Source organism: Aegilops tauschii, chromosome 6, assembly GCF_002575655.3.
Source record: "Aegilops tauschii subsp. strangulata cultivar AL8/78 chromosome 6, Aet v6.0, whole genome shotgun sequence".
NCBI classification, from domain to species: domain Eukaryota; kingdom Viridiplantae; phylum Streptophyta; class Magnoliopsida; order Poales; family Poaceae; genus Aegilops; species Aegilops tauschii.
Genome location: NC_053040.3, coordinates 100,455,791 through 100,481,350, shown reverse-complemented (window position 1 = coordinate 100,481,350; position 25,560 = coordinate 100,455,791).

Below are 25,560 nucleotides of genomic sequence, written 5' to 3'. Positions count from 1 at the left end.
ATTTAGTTTCTTTTGTTGAGCTTTCATATATTTATAGCTCTAGTGCATCCGTTGCATGGCAATCCCTACTCCTCTCATTGACATCAATTGATGGGCATCTCCATAGCCTATTGATTAGCCGCGTCAATGTGAGACTTTCTACCTTTTTTGTCTTCTCTCATAACCCCCATCATTATACTTTACTCACCCATAGTGCTATATCCATGGCTTGCGCTCATGTATTGCGTAAGAGTTGAAAAGGCTGAAGCGCGTTAAAAGTATGAACCAATTGCTCGGCTTTTCGTCGGGGTTATGCATGATGAGAATGTTTGTGTGACAATATTGAAACATAGCCTAACTATATGATTTTGTAGGGATAAGCTTTCTTTGGCTATGTTATTTTGATAAGACATAATTGCATGGTTAGCATGTTCAAAGTATTATTGTTTTTATGTCAACATTAAACTTTTATCTCGAATCTTTCGGACCTAAACATTCATGCCACAATAAAAGATTAACATTAAGAAGTATGCCAAGAAGCATTCCACATCAAAAATTCTGTTTTTATCATTTACCTAGTCGAGGACGAGAAGGAATTAAGCTTGGGAATGCTTGATACGTCTCCAACGTATCTATAATTTTTGATTGTTCCATGATATTATATATTCTATTTTGGATGTTTAATGGGTTTATTTATACACTTTTATATTATTTTTGGGACTAACCTATTAATCGGAGGCCCAGCCCAAATTGCTGTTTTTTTTGCCTATTTCAGAGTTTCGCAGAAAAAGAATATCAAACGAAGTCCAAACGGAATGAAACCTTCGGGAACGTGATTTTTGGAACAAACGTGATCCAGAGGACTTGGAGTGGACGTCAAGTAACAGACGAGGAGGCCACGAGGTAGGGGGCGCGCCCTCCACCCTCGTGGGCCCCTCGTGGCTCCACCGACCTACTTCTTCCTCCTATATATACCTACGTACCCCCAAACCATCAGAAGCATCCACGAAAACCTATTCCACCGCCGCAACCTTCTGTACCCGTGAGATCCCATCTTGGGGCCTTTCGAGCGTCCTGCCGGAGGGGCATTGATCACGGGGGGCTTCTACATCAACACCATAGCCTCTCCGATGATGTGTGAGTGGTTTACCTCAGACCTTCGGGTCCATAGTTATTAGCTAGATGGCTTGTTCTCTCTCTTTGGATCTCAATAAAAAGTTCTCCTCGATTCTCTTGGAGATCTATTTGATGTAGTCTTCTTTTGCGGTGTGTTTGTCGGGACCGATGAATTGTGGGTTTATGATCAAAATTATCTATGAACAATATTTGAATCTCCTCTGAATTCTTTTATGTATGATTGGTTATCTTTGCAAGTCTCTTCGAATTATCAGTTTGGTTTGGCCTACTAGATTGATGTTTCTTGCAATGGGAGAAGTGCTTAGCTTTGGGTTCAATCTTGCGGTGTCCTTTCCCAATGACAGCAGGGGCAGCAAGGCACGTATTGTATTGTTGCCATCGAGGATAAAAAGATGGGGTTTATATCATATTGCATGAGTTTATCCCTCTACATCATGTCATCATACTTAAAGCATTACTCTGTTCTTATGAACTTAATACTCTAGATGCATGCTGGATAGCGGTCGATGTGTGGAGTAATAGTAGTAGATGCAGAATCGCTTCGGTCTACTTGTCACGGACGTGATGCCTATATGCATGATCATACCTAGATATTCTCATAACTATGCTCAATTCTATCAATTGCTCGACAGTAATTTGTTCACCTACCGTAATACTTGTGCTCTTGAGAGAAGCCACTAGTGAAACTGAAACCTATGGCCCCGGGTCTATTTTCTATCATATTAATCTTCCAACACTTATCTATTTCTATTGCCTTTTATTTTACTTTCCATCTTTATTTCTCTTTATCATAAATATACCAAAAAAATTATCTTATCATATCTATCATATCTCACTCTCGTAAGTGACCGTGAAGGGATTGATAGCCCCTTTATCGCATTGGTTGCGAGGTTCTTATTTGTTTGTGTAGGTGCGTGGGACCCGAGCGTAGCCTCCTACTGGATTGATACCTTGGTTCTCAAAAACTGAGGGAAATACTTACGCTACTTTGCTGCATCACCCTTTCCTCTTCAAGGGAAAACCAACGCAGTGCTCAAGAGGTAGCACCACCTATGTGCAAAGCACGTCGGTAGAACCTGTCTCGCATAAGCGTACGCGTAATGTTGATCCGGGCTGCTTCATCCAACAATACCGCCGAATCAAAGTATGACATGTTGGTAAGCAGTATGACTATTATCGCCCACAAATCTTTGTGTTCTACTCGTGCATATAACATCTACGCATAGACCTGGCTCGGATGCCACTGTTGGGGAACGCGGTAATTTCAAAAAAATTCCTACGCACACGCAAGATCCATCTAGGTGATGCATAGCAACGAGAGGGAAGAGTGTTGTCCACGTACCCAGACCGAAAGCGGAAGTGTTATGACGACGCAGTTGATGTAGTCGTACGTCTTCATGATCCGACCGATCCTAGTACCGAAAGTACGGCACCTCCGCGATCTGCACACGTTCAGCTCAGTGACGTCCCACGAACTCTAGATCCAGCTGAGTGTCGAGGGAGAGCTTCGTCAGCATGACGGCGTGATAATGGTGATGATGAAGTTACCGACGCAGGGCTTCGCCTAAGTACTACAATGATATGACCGAGGTGGAAATCTGTGGAGGGGGGCACTGCACACGGCTAAACAATCAACTTGTGTGTCTATGGGGTGCCCCCTTGCTACCTCTTGAGCACTACGTTGGTTTTCCCTTGAAGAGGAAATAGTGATGCCATAAAGTAGCGTAAGTATTTCCCTCAGTTTTTGAGAACCAAGGTATCAATCCAGTAGGAGGTCACGCTCAAGTCCCTTGCACCTACACAAACAAATAAGAACCTCACAACCAACGCGATAAAGGGGTTGTCAATCCCTTCACGGTCACTTACGAGAGTGAGATCTGATAGAGATGATAAGATAATATTTTTGGTATTTTTATGATAAAGACTAAAAGTAAAGAAAGCAAAATAAACAGCAATGGAAATAACGGGAGATTAATATGATGGAAAATAGACCCGGGGGCCATAGGTTTCACTAGTGGCTTCTCTCAAGAGCATAAGTATTACAGTGGGTGAACGAATTACTGTCGAGCAATTGATAGAATTGAGCATAGTTATGAGAATATCTAGGTATGATCATGTATATAGGCATCATGTCCGTGACAAGTAGACCGACTCCTGCCTGCATCTACTACTATTACTCCACACATCGACCGCTATCCAGCATGCATCTAGAGTATTAAGTTCATAAGAATGGAGTAACGCTTTAAGCAAGATGACATGATGTAGAGGGATAAACTCATGCAATATGATATAAACCCCATCTTTTTATCCTCGATGGCAACAATACAATACGTGTCATTTCCCCAACTATCACTGGGATCGAGCACCGCAAGATTGAACCCAAAGCTAAGCACTTCTCCCATTGCAAGAAACATCAATCTAGTAGGCCAAACCAAACTGATAATTCGAAGAGACTTGCAAAGATAACCAATCATACATAAAAGAATTCAGAGAAGATTCAAATATTGTTCATAGATAATCTTGATCATAAACCCACAATTCATCGGATCTCGACAAACACACCGCAAAAGAAGATTACATCGAATAGATCTCCAAGAAGATCGAGGAGAACTTTGTATTGAGATCCAAAGTGAGAGAAGAAGCCATCTAGCTAATAACTATGGACCCGAAGGTCTGAGGTAAACTACTCACACATGATCGGAGAGGCTATGGTGTTGATGTAGAAGCCCTCCGTGATCAATGCCCCCTCCGGCGGAGCGCCGAAAAAGGCCCCAAGATGGGATCTCACGGGTACAGAAGGCTGCGGCGGTGGAATTAGGTTTTCGTGGTCGCTTCTGATGGTTTGGGGGTACGTAGGCATATATAGGAGGAAGAAGTAGGTCGGTGGAGCCACGAGGGGCCCACGAGGGTGGAGGGCACACCTTGGGGGGGGGGGGGGGTAGGCGCGCCCCCTGGCTCGTGGCCGCCTCGTTGGTTGCTTGACGTCGACTCCAAGTCCTCTGGATCACGTTTGTTCCAAAAATCACGCTCCCGAAGGTTTCATTCCGTTTGGACTCCGTTTGATATCCTTTTTCTGCGAAACACTTAAATAGGCAAAAGAACAACAATTTGGGCTGGGTCTCCGGTTATTAGGTTAGTCCCAAAAATAATATAAAAGTGTATAAATAAGCCCATTAAACATCCAAAATAGAATATATAATAGCATGGAACAATAAAAAATTATAGATACGTTGGAGACGTATCAAGCATCCCCAAGCTTAATTCCTGCTCGTCCTCGAGTAGGTAAATGATAAAACAGAATTTTTGATGTGGAATGCTTCTTAGCATAATTCTCAATGTAAATCTTTTTATTGTGGCATGAATATTTAGATCTGAAAGATTCAAGATAAAAGTTTAATGTTGACATAAGAACAATAATACTTCAAACATGCTAACCAAGCAATTATGTCTTATCAAAATAACATAGCCAAAGAAATATTATCCCTAAAAAATCATATAGTTAGGCCATGTTTCAATATTGTCACACAAACGTTCTCATCATGAATAACCCCGATGACAAGCCGAGCAATTGGTTCATACTTTTAACACGCTTCAGCCTTTTCAACTCTTACGCAACACATGAGCGCAAGCCATGGATATAGCACTATGGGTGGAGTAAAGTATAATGATGGGGGTTATGATAGAAGACAAAAAGGTAGAAAGTCTCACATTGACGCGGCTAATCAATAGGCTATGGAGATGCCCATCGATTGATGTCAATGAGAGGAGTAGGGATTTCCATGCAACGGATGCACTAGAGCTATAAATATATGAAAGCTCAACAAAAGAAACTAAGTAGGTGTGCATCCAACTTGCTTGCTCACGAAGACCTAGGGCATTTTGAGGAAGCCCATCATTGGAATATACAAGCCAAGTTTTATAATGAAAAATTCCCACTAGTATATGAAAGTGACAACATATGAGACTCTCTATCATGAAGATAACGGTGCTACTTTGAAGCACAAGTGTGGAAAAAGCATATTAACATTGTCCCTTCTCTCTTTTTCTCTCATTTTTTTATTTTTCCCTTTTTTTTTCTTCTTTGGCCTCTTTTTTTATTTAGTCCGGAATCTCATCCCGACTTGTGGGGGAATCATAGTCTCCATCATCCTTTCCTCACATGGGACAATGCTCTAATAATGATGATCATCACTCTTTTATTATTTACAACTCAACAATTACAACTCAACACTTAGAATAAAATATGACTCTATGTGAATGCCTCCGGCGGTGTACCGGGATATGCGATGAATCAAGAGTGGCATGTATGAAAAATTATGAATGGTGGCTTTGCCACAAAATACGATGTCAACTACATGATCATGCAAAGCAATATGACAATGATGGAGCGTGTCATAATAAACGGAACGGTGGAAAGTTGCATGGCAATATATCTCGAAATGGCTATGGAAATGCCATGATAGGTAGGTATGGTGGCTGTTTTGAGGAAGATATAAGAAGGCTTATGTGTGATTGAGCATATCATATCACGGGGTTTGGATGCACCGACGAAGTTTGCACCAACTCTCAAGGTGAGAAAGGGCAATGCACGGTACCGTAGAGGCTAGAAAATTGTGGAAGGTTGAGAGTGCGTATAATCCATAGACTCACATTAGTCATAAAGAACTCATATACTTATTGCAAAAGTTTATTAGCCCTCGAAGCAAAGTACTACTACGCATGCCCCTAGAGGGATGGATTGGTAGGAAAAGACCATCGCTCGTCCCCGACCGCCACTCACAAGGAAAGCAATAAAAGAACACCTATGTGTCAAAATTGTTACACAACTTTTACCATACATGCATGCTATGGGACTTGCCAACTTTAACACAAGTATTTCTCAATTTCACAATTACTCAACTAGCACACTCTAATATTACCACCTTCATATCTCAAAACACTTATCAAGTATCTAACTTCTCATGATATTCAATGAACTCAATATGGAAGATTAATTTCACAATTAAAGCAAATTACCATGCTGTTTAAGACTCTCAAAATAATATAAGTGAAGCATGAGAGATCAATAATTTCTATAAAATATAACCACCGCCGTGCTCTAAAAGATATAAGTGAAGCACTAGAGCAAAAACTATATAGCTCAAAAGATATAAGTGAAGCACATAGAGTATTCTAACAAATTCCAAATCATGTGTGTCTCTCTCAAAAGGTGTGTACAGCAAGGATGATTGTGGAAAACTAAAAAACAAAGAATCAAATCATACAAGACGCTCCAAGCAAAACACATATCATGTGGTGAATAAAAATATAGCTCCAAGTAAATTTACCGATGGATGAGGACGAAAGAGGGGATGCCTTCCGGGGCATCGCCAAGCTTTGGCTTTTTGGCGTCCTTGGATTTACCTTGGGGTGCCTTGGGCATCCCCAATCTTAGGCTCTTTCCACTCCTTGTTCCATAATCCATCAAATCTTTACCCAAAACTTGAAAACTTCACAACACAAAACTTAACAGAAAATCCCGTGAGCTCCGTTAGCGAAAGAAAACAAAACACCACTTCAAAGTACTGTATTGAACTCATTCTTTATTTAAATTGGTGTTAAACTTACTGTATTCCAAGTTTTCTATGGTTTGTAAGATCTTTTACTAGCCATAGATTCATCAAAATAAGCAAACAACACACTAAAAACAGAATCTGTCAAAAACAGAACAGTCTGTAGTAATCTGTAACTAACGCAAACTTCTGGAACTCTAAAAATTATGCCAAAATAGGACGACCTAAATACTTTTTTTAATGATCTTCTGCAATTGTAATCAGTATTATATCACGTTCTGGTAATTTTTAACAATTGTTTTCGTGAACAGAAAGTTTCTGGAATTTTCAGCAAGATCAAATAACTATCATCCAAGAAGATCCTATAGATTTAACTTGGCACAAACACTAATTAAAGCACAAAAACAAATCTAACCAGAGGCTAGATCAAAGATTTATTCCTAAACAGACCAAAAAGCAAAAAAACTAAAAATAAAATTGGGTTGCCTCCCAACAAGTGCTATCGTTTAACGCCCCTATCTAGGCATAAAAACAAGAATAGATCTAGGTATTGCCGTCTTTGGTAGGCAATCCTTAAGTGGCTCTGATAATAAATTCATATGGTAATTTAATTTTCTTTCTAGGGAAGTGTTCCATGCCTTTCCTTAACGGAAATTGGAATCTAATATTTCCTTCCTTCATATCAATGATTGCACTAATCGTTCTAAGGAAAGGTCTACCAAGAATAATAGGACATGAAGGATTGCAATCTATATCAAGAACAATGAAATCTATGAGCACATAATTCCTATTTGCAACAATAATAACATCATTAATTCTTCCCATAGGTTTCTTGATAGTGGAATCCGCAAGATGCAAGTTTAAAGAGCAATCATCAAATTCACGGAAACCTAACAAATCACACAAAGTTTTTGGAATCGTGGAAACACTAGCACCCAAATCACACAAAGCATAACATTCATGATTGTTTTTAATTTTATTGTAGGTTCCCATTCATCATAAAGTTTTCTAGGGATAGAAACTTCCAACTCAAGTTTTTCTTCATAAGATTGCATCAAAGCATCAACGATATGTTTAGTAAAAGCTTTATTTTGACTATAAGCATGAGGAGAATTTAGAACAGATTGCAACAAGGAAATACAATCTATCAAAGAGCAATTGTCATAATTAAATTCCTTGAAATCCAAAATAGTGGGTTCATTGCTATCTAAAGTTTTAACCTCTTCAATCCCACTTTTACTAATTTTTGCATGAAGATCTAAAAACTCCAAATTTTTGGGACGCCTTTTAACTAAAGTTGACTCCTCTCTAGCCCCATAATTATCAAGATTCATATTACAAAACAAAGATTTAATAGGGGACACATCAATAACTTTTAGATCTTCATCTTTATTCTCATTAAAACTAGAAGAACACGCTTTCACAAAGCAATCTTTCTTAGCACGCATCCTAGCGGTTCTTTCTTTGCACTCATCAATGGAAATTATCATGGCTTTGAGAGACTCATTGATATCATGCTTAGGTGGAATAGATCTAAGTTTCAAAGAATCAACATCAGGAGAAATTCTATCCACGTTCCTAGCCAATTCATCAATCTTAGGCAATTTTTCTTCAAGCAAGGCATTGAAATTCTTTTGCAAAATCATAAATTCTTTAACACTAGTCTCAAAATCAGAGGGCATCTTATTAAAATTTCCATAAGAGTTGTTGTAGGAATTACCATAATTATTAGAGGAATTACTAGGATACGGCCTAGGATTAAAGTTTCCTCTATAAGCGTTGTTACCAAAATTATTCCTACCAACAAAATTCACATCCATATTCATTATTATTCTCAATCAAAGTAGACAAAGGCATATCATTAGGATCAGAAGAAACACTCTTATTAGCAAACAATTTCATAAGTTCATCCATCTTTCCACTCAAAACATTAATTTCTTCAATTGCATGCACCTTTTTACTAGTAGATCTTTCAGTGTGCCATTGAGAATAATTAACCATAATATTATCTAGGAGTTTAGTAGCTTCTCCTAAAGTGATTTCCATAAAAGTGCCTCCCGCGGCCGAATCGAAAAGATTTATAGAAGCAAAATTCAATCCGGCATAAATTTTTTGTATAATCATCCATAAGTTCAAACCATGAGTAGGGCAATTACGTATCATTAATTTCATCCTCTCCCAAGCTTGTGCAACATGTTCATGATCAAGTTGCTTAAAATTCATAATATCGTTTCTAAGAGAGATGATTTTAGGGGGAGGAAAATACTTAGAGATAAAAGTATCTTTGCACTTATTCCAAGAATCAATACTATTTTTAGGCAAAGACGAAAACCAAGTTTTAGCACGATCTCTAAGAGAAAACGGAAATAGCTTCAATTTAAAAATATCATTATCCACATCTTTCTTCTTTTGCATATCACACAAATCAACAAAGCTATTTAGATGGATAGCGGCATCTTCACTAGGAAGGCCGGCGAATTGATCTTTCATGACAAGATTCAGCAAAGCAGCATTAATTTCACAAGATTCAGCTTCAGTTAGAGGAGCAATCGGAGTGCTAAGAAACTCATTGTTGTTGGTATTGGCAAAGTCACACAATTTAGTATTTTCTTGAGCCATCGTGACAAGCAAGCAATCCAACACACGAGCAAACAAGAAGCAAGCGAAAAAGAGGGCGAACGAAAAAGAGAGGGCGAATAAAATGGCAAGGGTGAAGTGGGGGAGAGGAAAATGAGAGGCAAATGGAAAATAATGTAATGCGAGGGATAAGAGTTTGTGATGGGTACTTGGTATGTCTTGACTTGAGTTGGCGCACACCTCCTCGGCAACGGCGCCAGAAATCCTTCTTGCTACCCCTTGAGCACTGCGTTGGTTTTCCCTTGAAGAGGAAAGGGTGATGCAGCAATGTAGCGTAAGTATTTCTCTCAGTTTTTGAGAACCAAGGTATCAATCCAGTAGGAGGTCACACTCAAGTCCCTTGCACCTACACAAACAAATAAGAACCTCGCAACCAACGCGATAAAGGGGTTGTCAATCCCTTCACGGTCACTTACGAGAGTGAGATCTGATAGAGATGATAAGATAATATTTTTGGTATTTTTATGATAAAGAGTAAAAGTAAAGAAAGCAAAGTAAACATCAATGGAGATAACGGGAGATTAATATGATGGAAAATAGACCCGGGGGCCATAGGTTTCACTAGTGGCTTCTCTCAAGAGCATAAGTATTACGGTGGGTGAACGAATTACTGTCGAGCAATTGATAGAACTGAGCATAGTTATGAGAATATCTAGGTATGATCATGTATATAGGCATCACGTCCGTGACAAGTAGACCGACTCCTGCCTGCATCTACTACTATTACTCCACACATCGACCGCTATCCAGCATGCATCTAGAGTATTAAGTTCATAAGAACGGAGTAACGCTTTAAGCAAGATGACATGATGTAGAGGGATAAAATCATGCAATATGATACAAACCGCATCTTTTTATCCTCGATGGCAACAATACAATACGTGTCATTTCCCGTACTGTCACTGGGATCGAGCACTACAAGATTGAACCCAAAGCTAAGCACTTCTCCCATTGCAAGAAAGATCAATCTAGTAGGCCAAACCAAACTGATAATTCAAAGAGACTTGCAAAGATAACCAATCATACATAAAAGAATGCAGAGAAGATTCAAATATTGTTCATAGATAATCTTGATCATAAACCCACAATTCATCGGATCTCGACAAACACACCGCAAAAGAAGATTACATCAAATAGATCTCCAAGAAGATCGAGGAGAACTTTGTATTGAGATCCAAAGAGAGAGAAGAAGCCATCTAGCTAATAACTATGGACCCGAAGGTCTGAGGTAAACTACTCACACATGATCGGAGAGGCTACGGTGTTGATGTAGAAGCCCTCCGTGATCAATGCCCCCTCCGACGGAGCGCCGGAAAAGGCCCCAAGATGGGATCTCACGGGTACAGAAGGTTGCGGCGGTGAAATTAGGTTTTCGTGGTCGCTTCTGATGGTTTCACTACAAAAAAAGACACATCCGTGACATTTTGGGCCGAACGGATTTTTTTTGTCATACATATGACACTTCTATGATGATAATTGTGACAAAACCCGGTATCATCATAGATGTGGTGGGCTCCTACTTCTATGGCAAAAAATCATGACAGAAAATGGGCTTTTCATCCTGGGCGGGCTGGAGACGCAGCTGCATGACATTCTTTGGGCCGTCCATGACGGAAAAAACCGTGGTAGAAGCGAGGGCGAGGAAAATTTCGGGGAGTTCCCGGTTACGGTGGGAGGTCGGGGGCCGAGCGATGCGCGTTTCTCCCGTACACGTACGCGCGTGTGTGCGAGGCGTTGGCTCTAACTGAACCCGAGCGAGGCGTTGGGCTCTAACTGAACCAGAGCGAGTGCACTGCAGGCTACTCGTTACTGAACCTGAGCGATCGATCGATGGCTGTTAACTGAACCCGATCGAGCGATTCCTTCGCTACTGCTGCTAACTAGGACCCCGTGGTGTGGAGGGATGGATGAACAGTAGAGGGTGGAGGGGTGCCCGTGGAGGGGTGGTTGAACAGGACCCCGTGGTGTGGAGGGCTGGATGAACAGTAGATGGTGGAGGGGTGCCCGTGGAGGGGTGGTTGAACAGTAGCCGGTGGAGTAGCGCGCGGTGGAGGCTGGATGAACAGGAGCCCATGGAGGCTGGAGGAGGTCGATGGTAGCCCGTGGAGGCTGGAGGAGGTCGATGGTGGAGATGAACAGTATCTCGTGGAGTCCCGTTTTGCGGTACGCCACACCCCTCCCGATGAACAGGACCCCCGTTTCGACCGTTTTGCAATACGCCACACCCCTCCCGATCAACAGGACCCCCGTTTCGACCGTAGGGGGTCCGTTTCGTCCGTTTTGCGGTACGCCACACCCCTCCCGATCAACAGGACCCCCGTTTCGACCGTAGGAGGTCCGTTTCGTCCATTTTGTGGTACGCCACACCCCTCCCGATGAGCGGGATCCCGTTTCGAACGTGGCCGGTCGAACACAAGGCCGTTTCCTCCATTCTACGGTACGCCAGGCCTCGTTTCCATCGCCTGTTCTGTCCAAGACCTCCCGATGAACACGACCACACATTCCGTTTCGACCCAGCTGGTTGGCTCGCACGCGTTCCGTTGCCTCCCGATGAACACGACGCATTCCGTTGCCTCCCCATGAACATGACGCATTCCGTTGCCTCCCCATGAACACGACGATGACGCTGCTTCTCCGTTCCGACCCAGCCATGTCAACGAGCCCTCGCCGTATGTATGCGCGAGTAGGCGTTCGAGACCCCGCCCGTATGTACACATACGTGGCCATATTTTCTTCCTTGCACCCTGGCCGCTGTACATACGTGTACATGCTACGTGCACGCCTCTACTACGACACGTGCGCGCCTCTACATCCACCAGTATATATGTACGTACACATTCGCGACCAGAATGACAACGCTACGTACACTTCGACCAGGTGGGTCCTGACTGTCAGGCACTTCCTTGCGTGCGAAGATGTAGCTGGTGGGTCCCAGCAGTCTGGGGGAATCGTTTTTTTGCCCGGACGCACTTCCTTGCGTGCGAAGGTGTAGCTGGTGGGTCCCAGCAGTCAGGGGGAAATGTTTTTTTTGCGAAATACGGTGGCCCGTCCGGTGGGTCCCCGCTGTCAGGTGGAGGAATAATTATTTTGCGCGTAATAAGGAGGCACTTCCTTGCTGCGGCCGTGGACCCAGCTGTCAACGTCTCCACGCACAATACTCTTCCGATGGAAGTCGGTCGTTGACCACATTGACCACGCCGCGCCGAGAGCACGATGACGGCGAGGCCTAGGAAGGGGACGACATGGAGGCAGGGAAGACTCGACAGTTGTTTCCCACGCGGAGGGGAGTACGAATGTACGAGGGTTTACTGGTTCGTCTGCCGTCGCCGGAGAATAACAGCAGGTGTGGGTGAGTAGAGGGATGGCTAGGCCAGTGATGGGAGTACGGTGGGGCGGTGAGGCCTGTGCGGCAGCACAGCCGGCCGCGGGGAGGAGGGAGCAGGCAGTCCCGCCGGTGCTTGTTTGAGCTGCTGGAGCAGGAAGAGTAGAGATCGAAGAAGCATGACGGCTGTTGGATGGACATCCAACAGTCAGTGCTTGTGCGTCAACCTTTTTTTAGGAAAGCCTCAAATATGTGGAAAACAGCATACAGCCCATCTGCCATTATTTCTAATAATTTACAGCCCATTTGCTAATTCTTAAGGTTTTTTTTGGAGCCCATATTCTTTTTGTTAGCATTACAGCCCATATTGTGGCCACGGTTAAAAAATTATACGAAATTTTGCATATTTCGGTGCGGTCCGAACTGTTTTTAATCCCGAAATTTCGAATCACATTCAACTGATTTTAAAAATAAATGTATATCAATATAAAATCCAACAAATTCTCCACGCATAAAAATTAATGTAATTTAAAATCTTGAAATAAAAAAAGATATTTGAAACTAATTGCCGGTTTGATGTGTTTTAAAAATGTACATCCCATTTCTCATTACTGATGCCATTTTCTCGGCCACCCGAATGAAAGCTCTCCTCGTCTTGAAAGATTTGCAGCCCAACAGGCCTGACACAGCGACTTACTTGGCAAATCACAAAAAAACTAGGCTGTGGCCGTGGACCCAGCTGTTAGCCTCTCCACGTACAGTACTCTTCCGATGGAAGTCGTTCCTTGACCATGTTGACCACGCCGCGCGGAGAGCACCACGGCGGTGGACGACGACGAGGCCTAGGGAGGGGACGACGCGGAGCCGGGGAAGACGCGGCAGTGGAAGCCCGCGCGGAGAGGAGTACGAGGGTTCACTGGTTCGGCTGCGGTGTGGGGCTGCCTTCGCCGCAGGGCCTGGCCAGCGGTGGGAATAGTAGGGGGCGGTGAGGCCTCTGCGGCAGCACAGCCGGCCACGGGAGGCTGGAGCATGCGGCACGACCAGCGCCGCTTTGGGCGGCTGGAGCAAGAAGACCAGAGGTTGAAGAAGCACTACGGCCGTTGGATGGACATCGTACGGTCACTGGAGCTAGAATCGTTCATATTGACTAAGTTGACAAAGCCCTTCGTCCCGGTCAACTTAGTAGGCCCACAAGTCAGCCTCCCACCAAGGTGGGTCCCAGCTAGCCGGGGGAGTATTCATTTTTTGTGCGTAATAAGGAGGCACTTCCGGTGGGTTCGAGCTGACAGCGGGGGAACTTTTTTTCGTGAAATACGGTGGCCCGTCCGGTGGGTCCCAGCAGTCAGGGGGAAACGATTTTTTTCGCAAAATACTGGTGGCCCGTCCGGTCGGTCCCCGCTGTCAGGTGGAGGAATAATTATTTTCCGCGTAATAAGGAGGCACTTCCTTGCGGCTGCCATGGACCCAGCTGTCAGCCTCTCCACGTACAGTACTCTTCCGATGGAAGACGGTCGTTGACCACATTGACCACGCCGGCGGCGAGAGCACCACGGCGGTGGACGACGGCGAGGCCTAGGAAGGGGACGACGCGGAGCCGGGCAAGATGCGGCAGTGGATGCCCACGCGGTGAGGAGTACGAGCGTTCACTGGTTCGGCTGCGGTGTGAGGCTGCCGTCGCTGCAGAATAATAGGGGGTGTGGGTGAGTGGAGGGATGGCCTGGCCAGTGGTGGGAGTAGTATGGGGGCGGTGAGGCCTCCGCGGTAGCACAGCCGGCCACGGGAGGCAGGAGCAGGCGGCACGACCGGCGCTGCTTTGGGCGGCTGGAGCAAGAAGACCAGAGGTTGAAGAAGCACTATGGCCGGTGGATGGACATCATACGGTCACTGGAGTATTGACTAAGTTGACAAAGCCCTTCGTCCCCGTCAACTTAGTAGGCCCACAAGTTAGCCCAACAATATGGTGGGTCCCAGCTAGCAGGGGGTATTCATTTTTTTGGGCGTAATAAGGAGGCACTTCCTTGCGTGCGAAGATATAGCTGGTGGGTCCGACCTGTCAGTGGGGGGAACGTTTTTTTCGCGAAATATAGAGGCCCTTCCTGTGGGTCCTAGCTGTCAGGTGGAGGAATCATTATTTTGCGCGTAATAAGGAGGCATTTCCTTGCGTGCGGCCGTGGACCCAACTGTCTGCCTCTCCACGTACAGTCCACTTCCGATGGATGTCGTTCATTGACCACGTTGACCAGGCCGCGCCGAGAGCACCAGGGCGGTGGAGGACGGCGAGGCCTAGGAAGGGAACGACACGGAGCCAGGGAATACTCGGCAGTTGTTTCCCACGCGGAGGAGTACGAGGGTTTACTGGTTCGTCTGCCATCGTCGGAGAATAACAACATGTGTGGGTGAGTAGAGGGATAGCTAGGCCAGCGATGGGAGTACGGTGGGGCCGTGAGGCCTGCGCGGCAGCATAGTCGGCCGCGGGAGGAGGGAGCAGGCAGTCCCGCCAGCGCTTGTTTGAGCGGCTGGAGCATGAAGAGCAGAGATTGAGGAAGCACGACAACCGTTGGATGGACATCCAACAGTCACTGCTCTCGTGTGTTGACTAAGTTGACAGGGCGTTGCGTGTGCGTCAACCTTTTTTTTTATGAAAGCATACGCGTCAACCTGTAGTAGGCGCACAAGTCAGCCTCAAATATGTGGAAAACAGCATACAGCCCATCTGCCATTATTTCTAATAATGTACAGCCCATTTGCTAATTCTTAAGAATTCTTTTGGAGCCCATCTTCTTTTTGTTAGCATTACACCCCATATTGTGGCCACGGTTAAAAAGTATACGAAATTTTGCATATTTCGGCGCAGTCAACTGTTTTTAATCCAGAAATATCGATTCACATTCAAACTATTTTGAAAAATAATTTATATAAATATAAAATCCAAATAATTGTCCACGCATAAAAATCAATGGAATTTAAAATCTTGTAATAAAAAAAAATTGAAACTAATTCCCAGTTTGATGTGTTTTAAAAATGTACAGCCCATTTCTGGGCAAACCGAATGAAACTCTCCTCATCTTGAAAGATTTGCAGCCCAGCTGGGCCGATAAAGCAAGTAGGCCTTGTTTGGGTATTTCTTTAAAAAAATAGAACTAGGCTAGCCATTTTCAGCAAGAATAAAACACAACTGGGCTCATGATGTGGTAAACATAAATAGAACCCTGGCTAGACGGGCCACAGCCCCCGCACAGCCCCGTTGTTACCCTGATCCGTCGCTAAAACTAGTATAAATAACAACTGCTTGTTCCTCAAAAAAAACTGCGCGACTTGCTGGGTCCCTGGTGTCAGCCGCTCGTAGTGTAATTCTCTCGTTTATTGACTACGTTGACAATGGCGTGAGCCCCAGATGTCCAACCATTAGGAGGAACCATATTTTTGGGCTTGTACTATAGAGGCACTTGCTTGCGTACTGCCATGACGCTGGTGGGTCCCTACTATCATCCTCTCCACGTACAGTCATCTCCTTGTTCCTCTCGGTTGTTGACGACGTTGACAACGCAAGAGGGCGGCGCACCGCGCACGGCGAGCGAACCAAGGCCGCAAGGCGGAGGATGACGGCGAGGCCTCGGACGGAACGAACAGGAGCCGTTGAAGATGCGCCGGTCCAGTCGCAGGCGGAGGGGAGTACGAGGGTTGACTGGTTCGGGCGCGGGTGAGTGTTGGGGCTGACGTCGCCGGAGAATAACAGGACGTGTGGGGGAATAGAAGGAGGGACTAGCCAACGTTGGAGGGTACGTACGGTAGGGCGGCGGAGGCGTAGCCAGCCATGGGAGGAAGGAGCAGGCGGAGCCAACTGGGTGGTTTGGTTTGGGCGGCTGGAGGAAGAAGAAGACAAGAGATAGAAGATACACGACAGATGTTGGATGTCAATCCAACGGCTGGTAGGCAGAATCATTTGTTGACTGGCTAGTAAGTCGACACCACCTTGGATAGGCTATTTCCTCGCGGGTCCCAAATGTCAGAATCCAAATCTGTCACCGTCATGCAGCCTTTCCAATGAAAATTTACAGCCCATTTGATGTGCTAGTTCGAAATAAGTTTGTGGGTGCTGGTGGGGGCTAATCACTTGGCTTCTGTAATGCACAATGAGCTCAAGCAACCGGCGAGAGTGATGTTATTTCCCTTGGTTGGGATTTGTTAAAATATTTCACTCTAAATTAAACGAATGGCAAGCCATTTGCCTTGTTTCAAAGAAAATATGACAGTCACAGCAGAGTTGAAAAGGGCAGGAACATCTAACTCCAGCTTACAAACTGTACAAAAGCACGAGGGTTAATTGTTCATCAGGTTTACAAAAAAAACCAGATTGAAAAGGGCAACAACATCTAACTCTAGCACTGTTTTCGGCAGTCACAGTCAAATGGATCGGTCAGGTCCATAGAATGAACATCCTGGGTTGTAAAATTTACTGGATTATGACCACAATATGTTGTAAATAGAAGCCCGGCACATTCAGAAGCTCTTTTGCCCACCTGAAACTCCTTTTTTTGCTCTTCGACATACCCATCCGTCAAAACCATGCTGCTGATAAACTTAAGGCTGATGGACAACAGTAACCTCGCATTCAGCAGGAAGAATGTGACAAATCTTGTGTTTGCACGGTTGGCTACATATCGTTCTAGCGTTATTGTCTTCAATCGAATCTCATGAGAAGTGAGAAAATCCCTATGCTTACGAATCCACCGATTGGTTATAACTTTCTTACCCCGTCCTGTTGCCTAAATAGACATGAAGATTGAAAACAGTTAAGGTCTAAAAGAAGAGTGTCGAAAGAGCAACAACTGAACGGTTAATTCTAGTACACTATATGCGGACTTCCAATGTGCGTGAAATTATCACCTTTATATACAACTTCTCCAGACATGGAAAGCATTGCAGCAAGCCAATAATCTTGTTCAGATCAAAACTATTCATTTGGATATATAAGATCTTGACAGAATCCAGCACCATTGATAGGGCATCCATGGAGAAACTCTTCATTGAGCATAGAACATAATATTAGTACAAAATATGTACTCCAAGATGATATATAAATTATGCGCAGAAATTTAAAATGCAGCTTATGGTTACAAGTGTAGATGATAATATAAAGTACCTGAAGAACTGTGGAGCCAAACACCATATTGAAATGAGCACAGAGATCATGTATTACACCCAAGGTCTCCAGTTTAGGCACAGAGAGGACGGTTATTTGCAACGGTGAATAACTAGAATCAAGGATCAACCTTTGAAGTGAAGGGGCATCTTGGATGATGAGCTGCCTTCCGTCAAAAGAAATTCCAATTCTTACAAGGTTAGGCGACTTTATTTGGAGACAACCGATTCTAACTGTGAAAACAAGCACCAAGCACTCGAGCGCAGGGCAACTGGAGTGGATGATGCTGTGCAATGAGGCCTCCGATATATGAACCCGCACAAGTGAAAGTTTCTTGAGAAATGGGAGTCGAAGGTTTAGTACCAGATTGTCTGGTAGGTAGCACAACGCAAAGGTGGCGGTGTGGAGAGAGGACGAAAACCGCGAGATGGACATCGGTGCTGAGGGCACAAGTTCATGGTGTTCGGTATGTGGTATGTGATTTCCAGGGAATAGTAGAACTCAAGCAGTTGTAGTTCTATGAATTCAGGGGATTTCAGCAAGGCGTCCACCGTGCAGGGCATGGTATGCTTGCTCAGGTAGCATGACGGGATGCAGAGGCTTTGAACGGAGCCCTGGTGGGAGGAGATGATGGTTCTGGGGATTTCAAAATCATTGAAGAGAGATAGCTGACGACAGTCGAGATTAAGGGGCACGGCGTGCCATAGAGGGCGCCACCGAATTGAGAGGACTTGGGTGCGGCAGCAATCCTTGGTGGGGAGAAGCGAGATGATCTCCCCAAGGACGGCGTCCGGGAGATCGCTGATGCGGTCCACCCGAGATTCTACGGGTTCCTGGGATCCGGTGGGGGCGGGGTCGCCGCTTCTCCCCGCGCTGCTGGGTGCGGGATCTACAACAGGCGTCGCCGTTGGCGGGAGCCTCATCTTCTTGGCGCTGGGGTCAGCCGACTCCATTTTCCTCGAGGGCGTCGCGTCGCGCTCACGGATTTGAGCAGAGTAACGAATGACGAGCCTAGTTGTAGTGCGAGCAAAGAAGAAGGGGAGCTGGGGGTTTTCTGTAGGAGTGAGGAAGAAGGGGAGTTGGGGTTTTCTGTAGGAGTGAGGTGAGGAATTTGGGGGTACGAGTGGAGCGAGCTGACGTGAGGTGGGTGGGAGCAAGGAGGAAGAAGAGCACCCAGGTTTTTGGGGGGGGGGTGTGTGCTGGGTGTGGGTAGCGCCTCTCATTCAGTAAATATATGGGCTTTTGAATTGATTTTACTATTTACTAGTGTGGATGGGCTGTTTTGTCTTGGGCCCAGAGAAACAATTACTACTAGTACAGTGGAGACACTCTACAGCTACCTAGAAAAACAATTACTACTAGTACAGTGGAGACACTCTACCGCTTCTGGCTCCTCCTAGGTCATTGAAACGTCTCCCTCTACTGAATGCCGTTATACTTTTGTTCACCGACATGCGGGCCATGCAGCACGCGGGCCCAAATGCCATCCACCAAATTAGAAGGCAGTATGCAGGCCGAGAGTCACCCCGATCGTAGCGCGGCAGTAACGAGCCATCGTATCACAAAACCCCACCTCCCCGAGTCTAAGTTTGACGGACGAAGCAACCATCATTTCACTCTTCGCTGAATCCCCTTCTCCCTCACCGTCTTCAAGAAAGGCAACACTCGCATCTGCCACTGTTCTTCTCTCCGAACGAAGGGAAGGTAAGCGGATCCGTGATGTTGGTATATTTTCGTTCAGAGAAAAAAAAGAACTTTTCCAAAGCAGTAACCGATCCTCACTCTCTTTTTTGTTTCATTGTCATTGCGATTGTGTTTTCCTTTCAGTGGTCTCCTAGTATTTGTCAGTTTCATGATGGACCAAGGAGAACCAGGCAAAGATCTGCCGATATTGGAGCAGACGCGGGAGGCTGATCCCCCTGAGACAGAGAGCTCCAAGAAGATGGAGGCAACCACCGAGCCGACCCCAGATACGCTCACGGCCACTACTGAGATGGTCAACGCCCCGTTTGAGGTTACAGCCCCCGTGGCACTGCAGGAGCAGTTTTCCCCCTTCGAGGATGTGTCCCCCCCCCCCCGGCTGAGCTGCCCAAGGTGATTTTCTTCTTTGCCGATCTCGATTGTGGTTTTTCATCTAAGTATGTGGTGATTTTTTTAGAAAAGGAAGTATGTGGTGATTAATAATGCAAAATTTTATTAGCTTCGATGCCATGCTATACATAGTGGTTTAAATAACTTGTGTTTCTTATACTGAAAAGTAATTCAGAATTTGTTTCTGTTTCAATTAGAGCCCTGATGCAGACAAGGATTGTGTGGTTGTACATGTTACTCGCTATGAGGCGGACGACCTGAATATACGCACTGGGAAAACAGAGTTCTTAGGCTGTTGGATGCTGGAAGCCATTTGTGGTTATACCAATGAAGAGTTGTATTCCATCCTCAGTGTTGTCAGGTGTGTTGTCCAGGGTGTACTGAAGCACAAGAAGTTCAAAGCTACTCCTTTGTTTGTGAGGCATACTGTTCTTGTCAAGCTTACGCAGGAAGATGACGTGGCATGCCTCCACAAACAAGTTTATTAGTGGCAAGGCCACAAGGTTGTCTTCATGAAGGTTCACAGGATTGAGCTGCTGCGGGATATCCTCGATGATGTTCATGGCAAGGTCCGTCTTGTGTCCAACCCAAATTAGATCGAGGCATGAAATAGTTGCCCCAGCTAGTGTTTAATAGTAGTTTGGATTGTGTCTAATTATCCGAACCTTGCCTATTATCGACCCCTCTGGGGCTTGTACTCTGTTTGAATCCGTCTATGGGAACTGCTGCTACTTTTGTGTGCCCGTGAATCATGTGAGAACCATCGTAATTGTTGCCGAAACAGATGCGTCCTCACTAGTTTTTTCATGAATATGGCATGGTAAGACATAAGTTGTCACGGTTTATCATACGAGCAGTGTGTGTTTTGATGAAATAGAGCACTCGTTCGAGAACCGTGCGCCGACGTATACATAAGTACTTGTAAACACTGTTGGTGCTACCCCACTTGTAAGCAGTTGTGCAAAACACGGCACATTGGCTCAGCTCGCTTCAACACTAGGCTATCGACCAGCTAACAATCAACAATCTGCTGTCTGACATATAAGCAACTATGTATCTTGTTACAGTGGTTCATGCAGTTAATTGAGGCCACAATATAATAAATTCCAAACGTTCAAACGCTAGTCCAGCGCTCATGTGGAACACTCACATTAAACTCGTCTTCATAAAAAACTTGAAAAACATAAGTTAAGCAATTTTATACATCTCAATGATTCATAGAACATAGCAAACATATACTAGTTCACAGCAAAAGACAAAGTTGTGAGAAGGTTTACAAATCAGGAAAAAAACAAGCAAGGCTTCTCTGAGCAAAGGGCCTCCCGGCAGGCCTAAATTTCCTGGAGTTCACTCTGGCTTTTTCTTGTTGCCACCATCCAGGGTTAGGTTCTCTCATTCCAGAATAACCAATTATAATTGTGGTCTCAGCTGGAATGCTGAACTGAACCATGTAGTGTACCGACCAGCTGAAATGCTTGTGCATTCCACTAAATTTAAGCACCGCTATTTGCAGAAATAAGCAGACCACAATGCCTCTTGTCCGCGCACCTGTCCAAAAAACCGCCGTGCCAGCTAGTCCTCGGTCCATGGATGAACTGGTAGAAAGTGCATTCTGGACTAGGATGCAGTTGTTTTCGCTCGTCCCTGCACTGCAATCAGGAAGTAAAACGTACAAATCAGCTTCTTTTAGATTGCGTTGGTCATTCTACCTTAGTTACTACCAATGTAGGGATACCTTGAAGACGGGAGGTTAGACGACGGCAACGAGGGATAACCATCTCATTTTGCGCAGTTGTAAAACTGAGGTGTGTGCTTTTGATTGTGCGGATAGAAACGATACGGAGACAGACACCCCGAAACGATATGGAGACAGACATCCCTGTTTGCGCAAATACGAAATACGGTTATTTAAACAGTGACAGATATTACTACTTTCCCCCATTTCCTCTTAGAACCAAGTCCTAGGTTCATGCTACAGCTTTCCCACTTTCTTCCCTGTTTGAACCAACGCTTTGAGTCGACTGTATGAACTAGCTTTACTTCTAATAATAGTAGAAGTCTAGGTGGCTTTGGAACAGCGGACGGAAGTAGAAAAGGATCCACACGAAGGGAGCTGGGGCAGTAGAGCAAGGCAGGTTTCGAAGGAGTATATACCTGAGGGTCGTCGGCATGTGGCAAAGACGGCGTCGGGAGGCCGCATCTTGGCCACAATACCGCAGGGAGGAAGAAGGGGTCGGAGGCCCTCCCGAGCCGGCGCTCTCTTGGAGAGAACGGCACGGCCGCCGATCGGGACGCACGGGCAGCCGTTGGTCTCCTCCCTCGCCGCTGACGACAGCGTGAATGATGCACCTACACCCCTGCCCCGGTCGAGGTTGTCCGGCCGGATTTGTGACCAGTCGTGAGCTGAGAGAGAGTGTGGCCACCTATGTGTTGCTTAGATCTGGAGAGCATGATAGAGTGAACGAGAGGAACCCTAGTAAAGCAAGCGCTAAGGCTCCTGCTTTTATATATAGTGGAGTGATTTTGTTGTACCAGCTTCAAAAAAATGCACTCCTACGTGTACCCGCGAGTGGGTGTGAGAGAACTAGTGCGTGCGTGCACCGCTTCTCTTCGTGAGAGTACAATATACTATGCCCAAAGAACGTTCGCCGCAAGAGTAATAGTATAAGTGTGTGACGTGTGAGCTAAAATAAAATGTGCGCGCCATCTTTTGTTTTTTAGAAGTTCTGAGGGTAGGGTGTGAAGAGCACATATGTGCGTGACGTCTACCTGCAGATAGACGGTGGGTGCGACGTGCGAGTCTGCGAGAGGACTCGGGAGAGTCGTGACTCGTGAGGGTGCATGTGCTTGAGAGAGAGGGGGGCACCTACCAATGCAATGCATGTGTCCGTAAATCATTATCCGACAAACGTTCGCCACAAGCCTTTTCCTGTATGCCGTAAGAACCATTAGATCGGCATCCGACAGTGTCAGTTTTGCCATGTCATTTAACAGAACAGCCACTCCTCCTACACACAAATCTTCCACGTGAGTGTTAGCAACTGCCGTATGCTCCCTCCGTTCCGAAATGCAGTGCATATAGCTTTATTGAAAATTTGAACCTCGCAAACTTTTACCGAGTTTTTGTGTACCAAATTGCACATGTAGAATACCATGTATATATCATTTCATTCATCTTCGAAAGGTAAATATAAAGATGGGTGAGGAGTCTACAAAGAAAGACCATCGTATCACCCGCAACAATTTCAAGCATCCTTTAGTGTCGAGGAATATCATAGGAACTCTATATGATATGATTTTTATAGGATTTTTTCCTTTAGAGCCAATTGGTTCATAGGAATAGATTCATATACTCCACATTTCAAAGGAAATAAACATGATATCATTTCTATAGCTTTAGAGCCACTTGGTTCATATGAATGGATTCCTATACTCCCTTAATTTCAAAGGAAAATAAACATTAGCGTATATTCAATAGAAAAGTTCCTATGATATGAACCAAATTACATCTCTTTTCTAATCCCTCCTCATAGGAATTGAGATACATGTCATCTCTAGATTCAATAGAAAAGTTCCTATGATGTGAACCAAATGACATCTCTTTTCCAATCCCTAATCATAGGAATTGAGATGCTCCATGTCATCTCTTTCCCTACAACTTCCATGTATACATCTTCTATTCCTAAATAGATAGTACAACCCACTAGTAGCTTTTTTCCAAAACATGCAACTATGGCACAAGAACTATATAGTGTGCCAATAACTTTGAAAGATGGTCGCCGGATGAAGCTAACCCGACAGTGCAGAGATAGGCAAATCCGAGCACTACTGGCCGTTGGATATCATCAACATTCCACAAGATCTGCCACATGTACAATTTAGAAGACTCCATGGTTGAACTTAAGCATAATGCACAAACCTCAAAACACAAGCACTTCTCCTTTGTTCTAGAATCTTCTGTATCATAATTGATTATTTTTTTCTAAATGAATTGCCATTATTTGTTTTTTACTTTATGGTTTACAATGCACAACCCCATGAATCTTAACATTTTTATAAAACTAATTGATTTTGAATGAGATGAACTATAAGAATTAAACGAACATCTACATCATGCATATATGACTCAAAGCTTTACATGCTATAGTGTGTATTTATTCATAATTTGGTTTCGAAATCTCATGCGTTCAATACATGTGTACCTTACTAGTTTTGAGTAGAGTAGCAAATTTCACGCGGCCCCGGGTATATCAAAATGCAGGGCCCATGCATCATTGCCTTTCCGTCGAACCTACGTCCACAATTTTTTGTACGTACTATATCTCCACTGGTCCCCGAACCCAAAATGCTGCTTCGTTCCCGTAAAACCAAGCGGCCGACACATATTTAAGACGTCGACTCGAACCCGTTTACTACGACGTGGCCCCGCATGCTGTAGTACTCCTACAAACCCTACCGCCGCACTCATCATCGGTTTTCTTCAAGAGGACGAGGGATAAGCCGATTTGTAGTGGAGGCGCTTAAAAAAGGATCTGTAGTGGAGACCCCTACCCTAGGGTGCCCTAGGTAGCTGCCACACACATCATTGTTTTCTCTTTTCTTTATGCTCTTGCGCCCTAGAGTGAAATGATGGTTGCTTCGTCCGTCCAGCTTAATGCGGGAAAGGTGGGGCTTTGTGATTTGACCCCTCATCGCTCATTTTCTACTACTGCGGTGCTACGACCGGGGTGCCTCCAATTCCAACCGCTGCTCCGAACTGTAATTTGGTGCATCGCACGTGGAACAAGACGGTGGATGAGCCACATGTCGGCCAAAGGGGTCCTGTTAAGTGTGTCGCCATTTCGTTTGTGGGCTGACCCTGCTTGAGTTGCTACGCCAACACGACAGGAGCAGCCTACCACTTGGTTTTGCTCCTTGGTGAATCCCGACTATATTGATCTAAAAAGATACGTGCTGAACTACCCTCTCCGTCTCGGTTTTTCTATTTTTAGGCGTCTCGGTTTATAGGGCCTGCACATAGTTCTAGGTCATCCATTTGACTAACTAAATATGAGTTACTATGTCACAAAAAGTATATCATTGGATTCTTAAGTGGATGTAGTTGTATTTAAAAGTCGATGGCAGGGCTTTTCCTGCGCGGTAGGCGGGGCAGTTCCGCCTAGTCGGTTCGAGAGAGACGCGAGAAGACGAGGGAGTAGGCTGTTGCAAACGTAGGGCTGTGTGATTTGACAGCGAGTTACTGCTGGATAGGTGGGGCCCTGTGATTTGACTTGCCATTATCATTTTAACTGCGGCGCTACGACCGGCGTGAGTCTCCCGATTCCTGACCACCTCCATACAGGTGCCTCTCCCAATGCTCCACCATGTAGTAGAGGCTGGCTCTTGCATGAGAGCCCACTTCTCCACTTTTTCCTTGCCTCTCTTTCCTCCACATATGCAAAAATGCCATGTAAAGCGCACTATTGTACTTACTTTTACTTGCTCCTACAGGTGCTTAAGCTTGCCACATAGGCATAAAGTCTGATGTGGCAAGTTAATCAAGAAGAGAGAGACTAGTTTGGTGACCCAAGGAAGAAACGGTGCTAAGCGTGTGTACCTAGGTGAAAAGACAATTTTGAGTCTATAGCTAATTAAATGAAGCAAACTTAGCAACACCATTTTATTGGAAGAGGTCACTCCTTGGCAAATGCAATAAATAC